This window comes from Peromyscus maniculatus, chromosome 4 (genome assembly GCF_049852395.1).
Source record: "Peromyscus maniculatus bairdii isolate BWxNUB_F1_BW_parent chromosome 4, HU_Pman_BW_mat_3.1, whole genome shotgun sequence".
NCBI lineage: Eukaryota > Metazoa > Chordata > Mammalia > Rodentia > Cricetidae > Peromyscus > Peromyscus maniculatus.
This window is the reverse complement of record NC_134855.1, coordinates 60,910,398-60,929,251: the sequence shown is the minus strand read 5'-3', so window position 1 is coordinate 60,929,251 and position 18,854 is coordinate 60,910,398. Positions and strand designations below refer to the sequence as shown.

The 18,854-nt window shown below is 40.2% G+C and overlaps 1 pseudogene; it reads right to left on the bottom strand.

The window, feature by feature from the left end:
• Positions 1-1,037: 1,037 nt before the first annotated feature.
• Positions 1,038-2,221, bottom strand: LOC102913901 (phosphoglycerate mutase 1-like; annotated as a pseudogene).
• Positions 2,222-18,854: the final 16,633 nt, after the last annotated feature.

Below are 18,854 nucleotides of genomic sequence, written 5' to 3'. Positions count from 1 at the left end.
CAATCAGGTAAAGCCGGCACTTCCGTTCTGACTTCCTTTGTTGTCAGTGATAAAATTTAAGCTTTTGTTGGAAATTAGATAATTAGAAACAATTTATCTGCTACTGTGATCTTGACAGCCTCCCAGTAACTTATTGTTAAAGGAAACCTTTATTGTGGAGAAGAGTGGTGGCATTAAAAATGTGTTTTTTATAGTGTAATTGGAATGCATCAATATTTGGCAGCTCTGTGATACTTAACTAATAGTTTCAAAGGACATAAAGGAATACATAACCCAAAGATCCCTTGAGACTGCAAAGCAGATCATTGCATTTAAGTGAAACAGTATGTAAAATGAAATACTAAGTTTTCTATTTCCCAGAACCTTTTTGTGTTAGCTTCATTTTCTTCAAGTACTTCAGTTGAAGTATAATAAAACAGTGATTGCTATAGTAGGTTTGAGAACATAGTTGTTCTCAGCATACCACGTGCTGAAGAAACCTGGAAAAGTGTAAACTATTTCTTTCTTAATTCCTTTCTTTTCTTTTCTTTTTTTAAATTGCACATAATTCTTTTATTATACTGATCTGGAAAGAGATTTAGTATTTATGCCCAAATGAGTTCTGAACCCACATGATAGGGTCAAGTAGCTAGAACATGAGTCAGACAGTGAAAGACAGAAGCCTGGACATGATCAAGGGGCACTTCACCTCTACAAGACAAGGCAGAGGAATCCTAAAATACAGCAAGAGGCACTCCTGCCCCTCGAGACCAAGGAATTTATCCCATTTGCTATGAGGAATGGCTTATTTTCTGGTGACCACACGGGACTATTTCAGTCACCACTAGAAACCTCAGAGGGGCTTTTGTGTGCTGATAAGTATATATGTACTTTTTTTTTTTTTTTTTTTTTTTTTTTGTAAAAGTGAATGTAACACATAGACTTGACAGGATTGATCCCAACCTTCTGAGGGCCAGTAGCTCCTTTAGTCAGAGAGGAAGGTAGTATCTTTTAAATCACCATGCAAATTACTTTTACACCCCCCCCCCCCCGAATGACTACAGCCCCCAGTTACCTAACAACGGTGCAGGACAGGCTCCAGGGACAAAATTAGGCTGTAGCTTCTCGTTGGTCATACCACAGCATGGTTCCTCCCAGACCTCTTCCTAAAGCAGACCCTTAGTAAACAAAGGACTAAGAAAAACTGTAATTACTACCTCTCAACTCTCCTGGGAAGGGGAGCGGTTCCTGGATGTGGACCAGGAACCTGCACCCCAGAGGTGTTATTCTGACTAGATTCTATGAAGGGAGTGGGTGCAGGGGATAAAATACTAAAATGAAAATGGGAGCTGCAGGTTCTCGTTTGCAGCTACATCCTAAACTTAAGATCCAACAGATGTAGTCAGCGTGACAGGTGTTGGGGAAGGGTGCCGGAGGCATAAACAGGCAGGGAGGAGGGTATTGGGGTAGGATTCGGCCTGCTGGCCTTCACTTCTTGACCCTCCCCTGAGCGGCCACAGCTTCCATGGCTTTCCGCACGGTCTCTTCATCTCCAGGAACTGCATGGGTTTGACAGGCTTCAAGTTCTTGTCCAATTCATAGACAATGGGGATGCCAGTTGGCAGGTTCAGCTCCATGATGGTCTCTTCTGAGAGACCCTCCAAATGCTTGACAATGCCCCAAAGGCTGTTGTCATGGGCCGCAATCAGGACTCTTCCCCTCCTTGATTTGGGGGACAATTTCTTCATTCCAGAAGGGCCGTGCTCTGTCAATAGTGTCCTTCAGGCTCTCACAGGAGGGCAGCTGGTCTTCAGTAAAGTCTGCATACCTGTGATCCTTGCTGATGTTGCTGTAGAAGGGATGATCAGGCTCCATCGGAGGTGGTGGGACATCGCCTCCAGATCTTACCTGTGCCTCACCATACTTAGCAGCAGTTTCTGCTTTATTGAGACCAGTCAGTCCCCATAGTGTTGCTCATTGAGGCGCCAAGTCCTGACTACTGGCAGCCATATCTGGTCAATGGCATCCAGGACTGTCCAGAGGGTCCGGATGGCTCTCTTCTGCACGGAGGTGAAGCAGATGTCAAATTCATAGCCAGCATCTCGCAACGCTTGTCCGCCGCGCTTCGTCTCCTCGTGGCCCGCTGGGCTCAGGTCGGCATCCTACCAGCTGCTGAAACGGTTCTCCAGGTCTTCCAGGTGCTCTCTCAGTGCTAGATCAGCATTAGTTTGTAGGTGGCCATGGCGACAGGCAGGGGGCTGCGGCAGGGACTGAGGATCGCTGAGATTCTGCTCGCCTGTTTTGTTTTCTTAAGTCATAGCCACATCACTATTTAATGGGACTATTCCTGCTTTAATATAAATGTTTAAATATTTTTCAATTTTTGTTTCACACATGGCACATGGTGAATACTGAAGGTGATAATCTATTATAATTGGAAGCCCTGTTTTTCTTTGAATTTAAAAAGATTCAAAAGCTAGGCAGTGGTGGCACACACCTTAAGAGGCAGAGGAGGACAGATCTCTGAGTTTGAGGCCAGCCCGATCTACAGAGTAAATTCCAGGATAGCTGGGCTACACAGAGAAACTCTGTCTCGAACCACTCACTCCCACCCCCATCCGCCCCCCCCCTCAAAAAAGAAAGGATTCTGAGACAGAGAACTGCCTACTTTTACTGTGGGAACTATAGGAGAGTCTTCATTTGTCTTTCCTTTTATGAAAGGAAGCTAGACTTATTATCTCAGCATAAATGCTTTAGCAATTCATACATAGATTAGATGCATGCCAGGCAGGGATTACAACAGTATTTGTCAGCCTTTTGTTTCTCTGTCAAATTATAGTTGGAACAAAAGCATAATGTACAAATCTAAGTTCCTGAATTCCTTCCACTTCCCCAGATAGTCCAAGCATTTTCCCTATGGAGCAAGATCACAAGGATGTTAATCTGTTATGTTGCCTTTATCCTGAAGGAATTGTCTTTACTAAGCTCTATTACTATTTTGATAACCTGATTTTAAATTGTTTTGAAAATTTAGTAAATCTCCCTTCTGACTTCTCTTCATCAAATTTCCTTAGAAATGTTAAGAATATAGACCTTACTCATACTTGACACTTCTTTATGAACACAGATGAGAAAATTTATTGCAAGAATCAGGAAAAACTGTTTCTATTGAAGAGTAGATGGGTTCTTTCACTCCTTTAAAAAATATTTAATTTTTATTTTATCTTATATGTATCGTGTTTTGTTTACATCCATGTATATACTGCACATGTGTTTCATGCCTGTGGAGGCCAGAAGAGGGTGCTGGATCCCCCTGGAAGTAGATGGTTGTAAACTTTGTGGGTGCTAGGCATTGGACCCTGATCTTCTGCAGGAGCAGCAAGTGCTCATAATTGCTAAACTATCTCTTCAGCCCTGTGTTCTTTTGGTCTTAATTACATAAATTTAGAACAGATTATCTTTTATCTTTTTGCTTTCACAGTGAGAAAATAATAATAAAATTTCAGCCCCCATTTGAAAAGCATTGAAGATTTTGCTGTTTTCTTATTTGCTTATTATTTGTCTTTTACCTCCTTCATCTAGACAAACAGTTTCTTTATACTGTCTCCTAAGTTTATTTTATGTTACTTTACATGTTATTGTTATCAGTGATGCTTAGTTTTATGTCAACTTGTTATAACCTAGAGGCACCTGGGAAGAGAGTATCAATGCAAAGTTGTCTAGATCAGGTTGGCCGGTGGATATGTCTGTGGAGGATTGTCCTGATTGCACTGAAAATGGGGGGCGGATGTGGCTGACTCTGTGTAGCACCATTCCCTGAATTTTGAACCTGGACTAGTTAGAAGATGAACTGAGTAGTATACATGTCTGTATTCATTTCTCTCTGCTCCTGACTGTGGATGTGATACAATCAGCTGTTTCAAGTTTCTGCTGCCCTCACTTCTCTACTATGATGGATTGTTATTTGAAATTTTGAGCTAAAGTAATCCTTTTCTTCCCTAAGTTGCTTTGTATCACAATATTTATCACAATAGCTGAAATAAAACCAAGATAGAAGTCTCTGGTTTGGTTGAAGTTCAACCTAGCATTTTCCTCAAGAAAATGTATAGAAACAATATTCCTGATTCTTGCATGCTTGCACTGCTTTCTTGTACTTGTAGGATACTTTAAATAGAAAAGAAATATTTCACAAAATGCTGCATCATTGTTTTGGCACTGTTTAGTCTTGTGATAGAGTTCAATAAGAGTTTAATTTTCTTTCATTATTGTGGACCTGATTCTTTTGTTTTTTCCAGAGGCTTTCTTTATCTTTACAGGCCAGAAATTTCACTAAGAAAGGTTTTCTAGTAACAAACTATAGAAATGATTCCTGAAAGCATATGGCGTATATATGAAATATATGTTAACTGCAGACTCACGGTTGAGAAAGAGGGACATAGAAGGCTTCTGGGATAGCACTCCCACCCCCACACACCCAAAGTAACAGCTTTCACAGGAAATCATGGACCAGAACTCTTAAAAACTGTGATAAGGATGCTAAAGTGTAGTTCTCCAAAACTGATGGTTTCTGGCAGGGGTATGGGTAGGGAAGGACTCAATTTTCTTTAAGGGACTCCCTACTGGGCATTTGGCCATGCTCCAGTGAGTGTATAGGCAACACAGATTGGACTTGTGTGTTTCTCCTTCTCTTCCTCCTTCTTGGGGAGAGATCACAAGGGTTGGAGTAGACATGGGAGGACTGGGAAGTGAGTGTGATCAGGATGCATGATGTGAAATTCCCAAGTAACCAATGAAAATATTATGTTGGGGAAAAAAAGAAAGATCTACAAACTCTTCTATAGCTGTTTTCTCTGACACATTATAAGTCTTATCAAAATGTTTTTTTTAGGTCAAAGCTCATTTCCTTATTTTTCTTATATGTATAATTTTCATAATAATTTCTTTAAAGTTTTTAAAAATTGTATTGTATGAGTTGACCTTTTTGGATCAGCTATCGTAAGTCATTTCTTTCTTTTTTCATTTTATTAAAAATAGATTCTTTTCTCATACAATATTTCTTGATTATAGTTTCCCCTCCTTCTACTCCTCCCAGCTCCTCCCCACCTCCTCTCTCCTCTGGATTCACTGCTTTTCTGTCTCTCATTTGAAAAGGACAGGTTTTTATGAGATAATGACCAAACATGACAGAATCAAAAATATAATAAGGTGAAGCAAAAACTATCATACAGAAGTTGGACACAGCCACCTAACAAGAAGAAAAGAGTCCCAAGAGCAGGTACAAAAGTTGGAGATCCACTCTTTCTCACTGTCAGGAGTCCCATAAAAATATTAAGCCGAAAGCTATAATACATATGCAGAGGACCTGGTGCAGACCCATGTGGGCCCTGCGCTTACTGCTTCAGTCTCTTTGAGCTCACATGCACCTTGCTTAGTTAATTCAGAGGTGTTCTCCTGGTGTCTTCCATGTCCTCTGGCTCTTACATTCTTTATGCCTCCTCTTCCATGGGATTCTGAGCTCTGAGGGGAGGGATTTGATGGAGACCTCCCATTTAGACTTTCTGTACAGAATGTCTGCCTGTAGGTCTCTTCATCTGCTCCCATCTTCTGCCAGAGGAAGCTTCTTTGATGATGACTGGATAAGGCACTGATCTATGAGAATATCATTAGGAGGCATTTTATTGATTATTTTTCTTCCTTTCTTTCTTCCTTCTCTTCCCTTCCATTCCCTTCCCTTTCTTTTCCTCCCTCCCTCCCTCCCTTCCTCCTTCCCTCCCTTCTTTCCTTCCTTTCTTTCTTATTTTCTTCCTTTTTTATAGACTAGTAGTGTTTGGTTTTATCCTAGGTCTCTAGGCTATATAGTTTAGTTCTTCGTTACCCAAGCAGTGTTAGGAATGAGTTCCTTCTTGTGGAGTGGACCTTAAGTCAAATCAGACATTTGGTTACCCCCATAGATTCTGTGCCACCTTTACCCTAGCATACTTTTCAGGGGAGACAGACTGCAGGACAAAGGTTTTGTGGCTGGGTTGGTGTCCATGGTTCTCTTTTGGTAGCCTGCAGACTACCTTCCTGCACCAGAGACTAGAATATAGGGGTGAAGGCTTCATGTTGGCACCAGCTTGATTTTTCCATGTCCAATGAGTTGGATGGATGTGTCCTCAGCAATGGGGCACCAATGTCAGTTTGCAGAGAACAATCTTTTGTCTTAGCAACAGCCTGGGTTGTTTGGGGATTTCCATGGGACCCCCTTGGCCAACAACTCAATTGAATGCAACCGAGTCCCACCACTGGAAGCCTTGCCTGGAGACAAGAGATGGCCAGTTGAGACTCTGTATTCTCCACTACTAGGAGTCCTCATTAAGATCACCTTCATACATTCCAGGAATTTCCCACTGCACTAGGTTTCCACCCCACCCCCAAATGCCGCCATCTCTCTCTGCAGTCTCTCCCTCCATCCCACATACCTCCCCAACCTGCTCCCCCTGCTCCCATTTCCACCCACCCCAGTCTGTCCATAAAATCTATTCTATTTCCCCCTCCCAAGGACATCCGTGTATTCCCCACTAAACCCTCCTCTTTACCTAACCTCTCTGGGTCTATAGATTGTAGCTTGGTTATCATTGACTTAATGTTGATTATCCATTTATAAGCAAATACATACCTTATTTGTCTTTATGGGTCTGGGTTACCTTACTCAGGATGATTTTTTTCTAGTTTCATCCATTTGCCTGATGTCATTTTTTTTTTAAACAGCAGATCAATGCTCCATTGTGTAAATGTACCATATTTTCTTTATCTATTCTTCTGCTGAGGGACAGCTGGGTTGATTCCAGGTTTTTTTTTTTTTTTTTTTTTTTTTTTTTTTTTTTTTTTTTGCTATTATGAATGAAGTATATAGGCAGAGGTAGGGATAGCATGAGAACATTCTGGTACATCTTGATAGTGCAGATGATCTTTTCTTGTACACAAGAAGTTGTTCTCTGTGAAGAATATTAGGTATGCTCATCTGCTGTTCCAAATGGATTTATTGATAAGGTGAAGGGAGGCTATTTCTCCATATGATGAAGACAAGGACTCACTGAGTTTTCATAGAAATAATTCAACTGCATAAATTTCTCAAATAAACAAGACTAAGAAGGCCCCCAAATCAAGAGAAAATAGTAAGTTTCTATGTTTGTCATGTTCATGGAGAACAGAACATAGATAAAATATTGAAAGCGAAGTAATTTCCTGAAACTAAGCAGTGCTCTTTTTTTTCTGTGTAGATTATATAAATTCATCATTTTTAGAAACACTTCAGATTTAATAATGGTTGCCAGTGTTTGATCTTCACAAACTTTAATCCTGCACCAGTGTTTTTATGATATATCAAAAAAAAAAAAAAAGAATCACAGGAAAGTTTACTGAAACTTGAACGTTGTCTGCATGATTTTGGAACTGGAAATGATCAAAGATGGTGAATTTTCTAAAATTTTCCTATACAGCGTCCATGAAGGGCTGTGGATGTTTCTGTTGCAGAGGAGACTATTTGAATTAGTCATAAGACACTGGCAATGCATGAAAGTCAGGTAAAACCACCATGGATGGGACGGAGCTGGGGCGTAATAAGAAGTTAACAGGCACCTGGACTAAATGTTGGAATTTTCATTTTCTAGCAGCTGTGAACAAATCATTTATATGCCTAGATGTCCCCTGAGCACTGGGATTACAGTTTTGTGCTGCCATGTCCAGTTGGTCTGCGTTTATCAGAGGACATTTGTGTAAAGGATGTGTGCAGAGAAAAGGCCTTTCTGTACCTCTGCTTAAATAAGTGACAATTAACCAACTCTGCATATACTGAGCATGGAATGTTCGAGTTAGTACATACATAATTTCATAATTAAACAGTAAAGAATTCAGGATACAAAAATGATTTATAGCATGCCTTCAAAGAAAGCATCCTCTTTTCATTAGGGATAACTAATGCAATGCATTCAGGGGGCTCTTTTTATATTTCGAATATATATATTTTTTGTATACACTGGTTTAGTGAGATCTTTTTTTACCATATCTGGCAGACATCTTGTTGACTTAATTTTATAATTGATAAGTACCAAATTCTTTGGCAGGCCATTATTTTTTATAGTATTTTTATTTTATAATTAACTTAATTTCACATATCAGCCATGGATTCCCCTGTCCTCCCTCCTCCCATCTTCCCAGCCCTCCCCCCGAGTCCACTCCCTACTCCCACCTCCTCCAAGGCAAGGTCTCCCCTGGAGAGTCAGTCCAGCCCGGCAGACTCAGCCAAGGCAGGTCCAGTCCCCTCCTCCCTACTCCAAGGCTGAGCAAAGTGTCCCAGCATAGGCCCAGGCTCCAAAAAGTCAGCCCATGCACCAAGGACAGGTCCTGGCTCCACTGCCTGGGGGCCTCCCGAACAGTTCCAGCTAATCTGTCTCACTTATCCAGAGGGACTGGTCCAGTTCCATGGGGGTTCCTCCGCCATTGGTTCACAGTTCATATGCTCCCACTAGTTTGGCTATTTGTCCCTGTTCTTCCTCCAACCATGGTCTCAACATCTCTCACTTATACAATCCTTCCTCTCTCTCGACAATTGGACCCCCAGAACTCCACCTGGGGCTTGGCCGTGGATCTCTTGGCAGGCCATTCTTAAGAATAGTTACCAGATTCTGTATCTGACCTAAAATCTTTCTGGAGGAAGTGTCAAGCTCCTTTTATACATATAAAATGCATAGAGTTCCCAAGCATATAACTCCAAGTACAAAATAACTCAATTCAAGTGTTTGGATAAATATTTGTCTGAAACTTTGTATTTTGATGTTTGCATGTGCACAAATATGAAGATGTATGTTTATTGGTCATGGAGAAATCTCATCTTAGGGAACTGCTTTGTGGGAGAAATAGAAAACAACGAATCCCAGTTGACTAGCCATGATATTTGATCCTCTGAAATTTTCGACAAGAAAGATGGCACAGGACTATGACTATTACCATTTGTCTCTTTCCTGTTTATTTTCTGTATAAGACGTCCTGGATGTTAATATTTTAATAATATTATACTTGAATGGAAATTGACCATAACAATTTTATGTGCTAAGAAAATATACAGCCATTTATGTAACAAGTTACCCTCAGTAAATACAAACTAAAAATACATTTTATCTTCGTGTTCATTTTTAATGTGTGCTTTAAATGGAAATGCTTCCTACATGTTTTCATGGAAACAGAAGGGATTTTTTTTTTGTACAAGATAGCCATGGGATTGAAAATTGTTCTTCTAGACTCTGCTATTTCATTGCCTGTATTTTATTCTAAGAGATGGTTCAAAGATTTCTTTTACCTCCAAGTAACATTTTTTTATTAAAAGGTAGGAAAATTGGAAAGTGGAAGTGGGCAGGGATGTTGTTTTCTAGAATTACTGAATGCTTTTGAATGGATTTATTTCTGAGGTGCCTATAAAAAGTTTCCCGGGGATGACAAATTACTGTCTGCTAACCACTTTTGCAGGCCTTTCCTATCCATGTAACATTTTTGTTTTCCTATAACTTGAAAAGATTCTGGAGGAACTCTCTCTCTCTCTCTCTCTCTCTCTCTCTCTCTCTCTCTCTCTCTCTCTCTCTCTCTCTTCTCTCTCTCTTTCTCTCTCTCCCCTATCTCTCCACAGAAAAGGACACACATTTAAAATTATTTTATATAGGAATTTCTGTAACATCCTGAAATTGCTATCCAAGATATATTGGTTTTCCCTTTTTAATCTCTGTGAAGAGATTACTTTCTCTGTATTCAATAACTTGTAATATGTTATAGTTGTAGCCTGTTACCATTTTCCCAAATCTGAGATTCAGGGTGTGTTCAGCAATGATTCATAGGGTATCAAATGCTGGCCAGAGAGTCACTCTGCAGGCACCTTGGCACATTAGTAAGTGTGTGGCGTTGGACCCTTGTTACTGTGACTAACAGCAGGGCTGAACTGTACTTTTGTCTCTCTGTTTTAACAGGGACAGATCTATTTTCCTGTGTCTGTTTCCTCTTTTGACTTCAGTTCTTTCTTGCAAAAAGCAGATGTTTCATACACCCTATTTAAAGTGATATCTGTCTGTTTTGTGCCATTATTAAGCCTGGATAGTTACTTTCCCATAACATTTTATTAGAATAATATGGGAAATATTGGGAGTCTTAGGCTATGCTGTTTGGTAACTATGTAGTCCCTTCCCAAATAGAACTCTAATTCTCACTGCTTTCTTTCCAAACGTGTGGAAATAGTAGTTTGCTTATGCAATATCACCTATGAGAAACAAGTTAGATAACAATAACAAAAATCTCAAACTATTTATTGTTGAAATTTCCAGTATCCATTAACTTTCCATTGTCTGTTCTTTTAGAGTTTTTGTTCTCTGCATCTGGTTTTGATTCCAGACTGCTATTCCTAAAATAATTAAACCTAACTGTCTCTAAAATGCTACTTGAAACTGATCTTATCTACATACTGTATTTACCTCTCATCATGCTGCTCATTAAGTTCCTTCCTTCCTTCCTTCCTTCCTTCCTTCCTTCCTTCCTTCCTTCCTTCCTTCCTTCCTTCCTTCCTTCCTTCCTTCCTTCCTTTCTTCATTTCTTTTTGAGACATGATCTCATTATGTAGCTCAAGTTGGCCTAGAACTCTCTAAGTAAACCAGGCTGGCCTTGAACTCACAGACATCTATCTGCCTCTGCCTTCTACACGATGAAATTAAAGTTATGCACCACTATGCCCAGAGCTTCTAAATTTCTAACATAATCTCTGACTTGTAATTTATTTTTCTGGAACTTTCTAGAATTCAAGATAATTTTACTTATGTGTGTTTGATTATATTGATAAGATATATCCATATGTTACATCGAATTATGAATGAAGTAATAGGAAATAGTGAATGATGTTAGATTTTAACATTAAAAATCTTTTAAAAGAAGTTTTTCTTCTTTTTCTTTTTTTTTTTTTTTCTTTTTTTTTTTCGAGACAGGGTTTCTCTGCGTAGCTTTGCGCCTTTCCTGGAGCTCACTTGGTAGCCCAGGCTGGCCTCGAACTCACAGAGATCCGCCTGTCTCTGCCTCCCGAGTGCTGGGATTAAAGGCGTGCGCCACCACCGCCCGGCTCTTTTTCTTAATATTAAAGATCTTGACGAGGATGGGTTGAAGGGAGAATTTCTCTATCAAATTACAACTTTCTTAGGGATGCAGACATTTTCATCTTTTATGTGTCTGGATGATCCAGGATGTAAACAGGTACACATTGTCAATGGGCAATTTGGAGCCCAATACAGGTAACATGTTTTTGAGTTGTGAGCATTTAACTTCATTCATGGCTATCTATTTCATGAGCTATCCTTCAGCAGAGCACTGCCCATATTTGCCATGTGTTAGGAAGTCCAAGAAGGGGTAAATAAATTGCACAGGGAAATAGTGACAAACTACATAATAAGCATTTAAGCTAAGGCAGGTGAAGAAAATGGGAAGTAGATTTATTTAGATAGGCAATGTAGAACGATAAACAAAACAGCTTAAGGGCAATGTAAAAGTTATTAGTAGTAAAGCTGAGTGGGGCCCAAGGTGAGAGGAAGTTCACACTGCAAACCAAGAACTAGGAGCAAACAGAGTGATTACCACAGTGTGTGCTCCATCACGCGCAGAGGTAAAGTGCCGCTGTCGTCCTTGAACTCGCCTGTCATGTTTTATCCAGTGATGAATTACACCACGCTACTTCTGGAGAAGTAGCACATGAAGTGTGGGGGAGCCTATTTTCTCTAGTTATTTAGAAAGATGAACAACTCTGAATGTTCTAAAACAAATGATGCTTTTAATCCCAAGATTTTAATTGTTGGATTGTTATCACAAGGCATAGGTGATATATTTGCTTAATTAAGAAGACTGATGTTCATGAGAGAATAAGAAAATGTCTAACAGTGGAAAGCAAAAGCCAATACCAGGGCCTGAGTTTTACATGAGTGACTTATCTCTGTACATAGGACTAAATGAAATTCATCTATCCCATGCTATTTAAGGGAGATAGTTGAAAACACTTTATATGTTTTGTGGAACTTGCAGTTTACATGTATTTATCTGAGCCTCTAATAAAGTAATGTTTGTTCAAATAATTTGTCAACAACTTAATTTTAGTTTTTTTTCCCAGCACTGAATCCATTTTTTTCTTTTATTTTCTTTTTTCTTCTTTTTGGTTTTTTGAGAAAGGGTTTCTCTGTGTAGCCCTGGCTGTCCTAGAACTAGCTCTGTAGACCAGACTGGTCTCAAACTCACAGAGATCTGCTTGCCTTTGCCTCTCTAGTGCTGGGATTAAAGGTGTGTGCCACCACTGCCTGACCCGAATCTATTTTAATATGCACTATGAGCTGAGTGTTTACATCTTCCTAAATTTGAGTTTTGAAATTCACTTTCACAGTGATGACGTTAGGAGGCAGGGCCTTTGGGTTGTGTATTAGTTACTCATTCTAGTGCAGCGACAAAATGCTCAACAAAAGGAAGAAAGGGATTAACGTGACTGATATTTTGAAGGCACAGCCCATCATGGCAGGGAAGTCTTGATGGCAGAATCTGAAACAGCCGGTCACAATGGGCGCAGGGTCAGAAAGCAGAGATCACACACTGGCTGGTGTTCAGCTTGTGTTTGCATTTTTTTCTTACTCAGTTTAGGATGCCAACTTGTGGAGTGCTGCAGGTGATGTTCAGGGTGTGTGTTCCCTCTTCAGTTTAATGTCTTTGAAGAGACTGTCATGGTATGCCCAGCAGTTTGCCTCCCAGCTGATTCTAAATCCTGTCAGGCTGTCAATCAAGATTGGCCATCCTGGGTGGTAATCAGGGCACAGGGTAAGAACCTTCATGAATGTCACTAGTTCCCTTATGAAAGAGATCTGAAGAAGAGTTTGTCATCTCTTCTGGTAGGTCGAGTCAGTACAAACAGAGAGCTGTCAACGAGGAGGTGGGCCTTTGACAGACTCAGGATCTCTGAGCATCTGGACATAGCTTTCTTTGCATCCAGAACTCGGAGGAGGGAGACATCTGTATTTATGAAGTTCCAGGGTATGGTATTTTCTTATGTCCTGAATGGACTAAATCCTGATGTGAATTTAAAATGAATTTAGTTACCAGGTAATTGAGTAAGGCTGGATGAAGAAGAATGAGAACTCATTGTTTGTATTTGGTAGAAAGTAAAAAAAAAACCACCAAAAAACAAAAACTAAACTACCTGGAATGTGATCTTGCAAATTTTGGACACATTTTGACCCTCAAAGATGTCCCCTTTATTTACTTTTTTTCAACTCCTATGTCCTAAGCCAGTCATAGCATACACACTGAAGTTTCTGGAGGAAAGTTTTTAGTCATTAACTGATAGTTTGCTTTTTCTTACACGTGACCTCCTCCCATACACTTTCCATGCAACTGAATGTTAGTTGGTGATATCCCAATGAGTGATGAACATCATTTTCACTGCTGGCCCATCAAAATGTCCACAGGCAAATGTCTTTTATGTTATTTGCTGAATGTGGAGGATATAAGATTCTGGACAAAGGCAGGGACATAATGAAGAATAACCTCAGGACCTGAATGACTATGTGGGGCAAAGTGACTTTTAATGGCCTGAACTGGGCAATATCTTAGTAAAATAAAAATTTGAGATTATTAGAGCAATTAGCCTATTGTTACTAACACAATGAACAAGTTTACTCTGGGTTTAAATTGTTTAATTTTCCCAGGATTCTTCAAGAAACAAAACAAACAAGAGTCAAAATTGGTATTTTTTTTCCTCAAATATCACCTATCTTTTACTTCCCATGGCTAGGGAAGAAGACATTGAAGCATCTGCTTCCATCACTGATCACTTGCTGACTAGGCCACTAGGTCATGAGGACACTCAAGTAACCCATGAAAGGCTCACCTGGAGAGGTGCCAACTTGCTAGTTGTGTAGTATGCTCTTGGGTGGCACCTGCCATTCCTATACCCTCTGGTGCTATAGAACCCATCGATAGCTGAGCGTAGAGCTTTGAGCATAGAGACCAGGCCACTCTATAATTCCTGGACCAGAGACTTTGAGATATAACACATACTTATTTGCCACAGAGTGTTGGTGCAGTTTATAGCATGATAATATGTCACTAACATCAAAACCATCATGGTGACATCTTTCCACTCTACTCTTGCATAGCACAGCCTGGAGCCTTATTCTCAAAAATTTTAATTTTTAATCACTTACTGTTTGAAAAATTTTTGATTTGTTTTAGTTTTTGTTTATTTGAGACATGCTCTTGCTGTGAAGCCCTGCCTAGTCTGGAACTCACTATTTAGACCAGGGTGGCCTAAAACTTGTAGGCAGTTTTCCTGCTTCTGTTTCCCATGTACAGGCATGGGCCACCACACCTCACCTTGCTTACTTATTATTTGACTGTTTAACAGAAGTCATACACACACACACACACACACACACACACACACACACACACACACACACAGCTTTTATAGTAGCCATAGTGATCCTCCAGCTACCAAATGTTATAAATTGGTTAAGTAATGCCATATCAGATGTATCTTGAGATCTCAGTGAATTACTTTAAGGAAGATTTTTTTGTTCCATATCAAATGGAAGTGGATATTTCAATTCCCACATCTTCCTGCCTCCACCTGCCACCCATGTGCTGCCACACATCCAGTTAGGATATATATATATATATATATATATACATACATATATTGGTTTTTTGAGACAGGGTTTCTCTGTGTAGTTTTGGTACCTGTCCTGGATCTCTCTCTGTAGATCAGGCTGGCCTTGAACTCACAGAGATCCACCTGGATTTGCCTCCTGAGTGCTGGGATTAAAGGCATGTGCTACCACCTCCTGGCTCAGTTAGGATAATTTTTTACTGTAGTTTTGTCATTTGTTTTGTGCTTATTTCCTACTGAGATTGATGAAAGCAAACATCAGTTTTTTTTCTTTAGCCTACTGTTACATACTATATATATGTATATGTGTTATATACATCTTGTATATACTCTACAAATGTACTACAAATGCCATGGTGTTACTGTGTTCTGCACAGCTTGGCTCCTTGACCTGACTATTGGTGGTAAGGGAATGAAGAAAGGAGAGACATGCAGATCCACATGCAGAAAGTAGAGCTTAGGTGAGCTGTGAACACTCAGACAGAGTGGCAACAGCTATACAACCTGGGACTTCAGTGTGTTTGTCATGTACAGCACCAGGAGTAGTTAGCAACTCTGGGAAGGAGGTCTCTGCAGGTGAGCAGTCTCAGGCTGCAAACATCTCAGAGGAGGAAGCTACATTTGTTAGTTTCTGCACACACTGCCAATATTTCCACTTGGACTAGAGGAAGGCTTAGTTATCCCTCTGAACCTGATCCAGTGGGAAGGCTTTGCCAATTTCTCAGGGTCCTCTAGAGATGCTATTGACCCCAGACAACAGGAAGTAATTTTAAGAACATGATGTCCATATTCCGGAGAGGTGGAGTGGGTGGTTTTTGATCATTTGGTGGGTTATGGATGTTTGTCATTGTTGAGGGGTGTTGGTCCAACTACAGATATTTAATGAAAATAGGTGACTAGTTTCTGGTATCACCATGAGAAGGGCTAGCAAAATGGTAAGAAACCAACGGTACAGGCAAAGGAAGGTTTTTATTCTTTACATAGATTACATTCTGACCATAGCTTCCCCTACCTCCACTCCTCTCAGTGTCCCCTCCCCTCTCCCATAAATCCACCCCTCCTCCATTTCCAATTAAAAAGAAGAGCAGGCCTCCAGGGCTATCAACTGGGTATGGCATAACAAATTACAATAAGATCAGGCACAAACCCTCACATCAAGGTTGGACTGGGGAACCCAGTAGGAGGAAAAGGGTCCCAAGCACAAGCAAAAGAGTCAGAGATATGCCCTGCCCCCCAACCCCACTGTTAGGGGTCCCACAAGAACACCAAGATAACTACCATAACATATTTGCAGAGGACCTAGCACAGACCAATACAGAGTCTATGAGCCCCTATGAGCCTTGCTTAAGTGATTCTGCGGATCATGTTCTCATGGTGTTCTCAACCCCTCCGGCTCCTAGAATCCTTCCTCCCCCTCTTCTTTGGGGTTCCCCTGGCCAAAGAAAGGTTCTTTGCTCTTATTTTACAACACCTATTTTAAAATTAGTCTTGATTTACATCAAGCATGTTGTTTAGATATCTTACTAGAAATATTCTTTTCAGAGATGACAACTTAAAGAACAATTTATATTCTCAAATGAAAATGAAAACACAACACACAAAAACCTATGAGATACAATGAAAGCAGCATTATTAAATTTTAGAACTTGTTTTTAAATGTAGTATTTTTATTTTCTGAAGTTATAATTACATTATTCTTCTTTCTCTTTCTTCCCACCACTCCCTCCCATATATCCTCCCATAGTTCTCTCTCAAATGTGTGGCCTCTTTTTCTTTAACTGTTTGTCTGTCTATCTGTCCTATCTATCTATATCTATCTGTCTGTCTATCTATCTACCTACCTACCTACCTACCTACCTACCTACCTACCTACCTACCTATCTTCTTAATCATTCATCTGTCTGTCTACAACCTGCTCAGTCTATGTAAAGTTATTCTTATATATATAATTTCAGGGTGACCACTGGCATTAGATAATTAACTGGGAGACTCTTCCCTGGGGAAGATTATTTCTTCTGCTCTCAGCATTCTTTGTTTATGGTTGAGGCACCATGAAAATTTCCCCTTTCATGTTAGGATGTTTATTTGTGTCATCCTTGTTTAGATAGTGGTGTTGTTGAGTTGGTCAGTGTGGCTTCCCTGTAATTTCTAGGAGCCACAATCTCCCAGATGACTTCCTGTTCCTCTGACACAATGTTTCTGATCCCGCTTTCTCAACGTTCTTTGGTACAAAGAGAAGTAACCTTGATGAGGGGTGAGAGCTACATCTTATCTGTGGGTATCAAGATGTATATTTAGAATGCAGTTAGGAATTATGTTGGTTTAGTGAAGAGGTTGTTTTAGATTCTCTTCCAAGTTCCATGACCTTACTACCTTTGAGTGGTTGAGCAAGCCATAAGTCTAATTAGGGAGATATTGGTAACTGCCAAGATCTCCACACTACAATTTCACCTTAGGTACAATTTTACCTAAGGGTGTTAGTTTATAGGTGTTAAAGTTGAGTAAGTGTTTGTCTATTCCCTCTACTAGAAGCTTGTATCATTCCTGTTGGTAGTACTAAAGCTAGTCCTTAGGGAGGAGGGTTTCAGGTCAGAAACAGCTTGTATCCTCCAGGTCCTGTGTCTGAAGAATGTGGTATCTTCAGCAATAGGGACTTACCTTCCACCTCTAGGGGGCAACTGTAGGTAGCAGCGACAGCCTATAATGCTTTGGGAGTTTCTAGGACAACCCTGCCTAAAGAGTCAAAAGGGAGTTTCTTACACCCGGTATTAGAAAATGGTTCTTGTACGGAGCATTGCTAGCCCATGTGGGAAAATTCCATTTACACTCTATATGCAGACTTAGATGTATATGTAATTTTAGGTAAATAGACAATTACATGAATCTCTGTGACTTTTGCAGACATCATATTCATTCCATCTTCCTCCCTGATTGCTTCCCTCCCCATTTTTCTAGATTCCCCCTTCAAATCAAGATTTTTTTAAATTTAAGAATTTATAGGGCTGGAGAGATGGCTCAGAGGTTAAGAGCACTGGCTGCTCTTGCAGAGGTCCTGAGTTCAATTCCCAGCAACCACATGGTGACTCACAAACCATCTATAATGAGATCTGGTGCCCTCTTCTGGCGAGTGTATAAACAAACAAATATATATATATATATATGTGTATATATATATACATATATATATATATATATATATTTTTTTTTTTTAAAAAAGAATTTTTAAATTCACTTTCCGTACCAACCACAGATCCTCCTGTCCTCCCTCCTTCTGTTCTCACCCAGCCTCCCTGCCCCCTGACCTCCCCCCAATCCCTTCCTCCTAAAGGGTAAGGCCTCCCATGGGGAGTCAGCAAAGCCTGGTACATTCAGTTGAGGCAGGACCAAGCCCCTCCCTCTGCATTAAGGCTGAACAAGGCATCCCACCATAGGGAATGGGCTCCAGAAAGCCAGCTCCTGCACCAGTGATACATCCTGATCCCATTGCCAAGGGCCCCTCAAATAGACCAAGCTACACAACAGTCTTCCATACACAGAGGGCCTACCCTAACTGGCATCATAGAGCCTTCATCCAGTAACTGATGGAAGCAGATGCAGAGATCCACAGTCAAGCACCAGGCCTAGCCCTGGGAGTTCAGTTGAAGAGAAGAAAGAGGGATTATATAAGCAAGGGGGGTGGGGTGGGGTCAAGATCATGATGAGGAAATCTATAGAGACAACTGAACCAAGCTTATAGGAACTCATGAACTTTAGGCTGACAGCTGTGGAGCCTGCATGGGACCAGAAAGTATTGGAATTTTTAAAAACTCTCGGACAATTCTCATGTTGAATGAATATCAGCACTACTATATAGCTCTACCTAGACACATGTCTAGCTTTGTGCTACTTAATGATGGGGAAAAGTCTCAGAAATGGATTATGAGGTTATACATTGCAGTGTACTTACAAGGACCTAGATGGTATAACAAACTACACTGTATGCTGTATAAATGCATATATAAGTATGCACGTATGTATTATATTGTATAATAGAGAATGTACAATGTAGTCTTTTGGACCTATGGCAAACAAAACAGCTTGCAATAAAGTTATGCTTAGGAGAAAAATGATTTGCAATTAAGAGACATAAATAGATGGATTGGGTGCTGCCTGTATAACAGGTACACTGCTT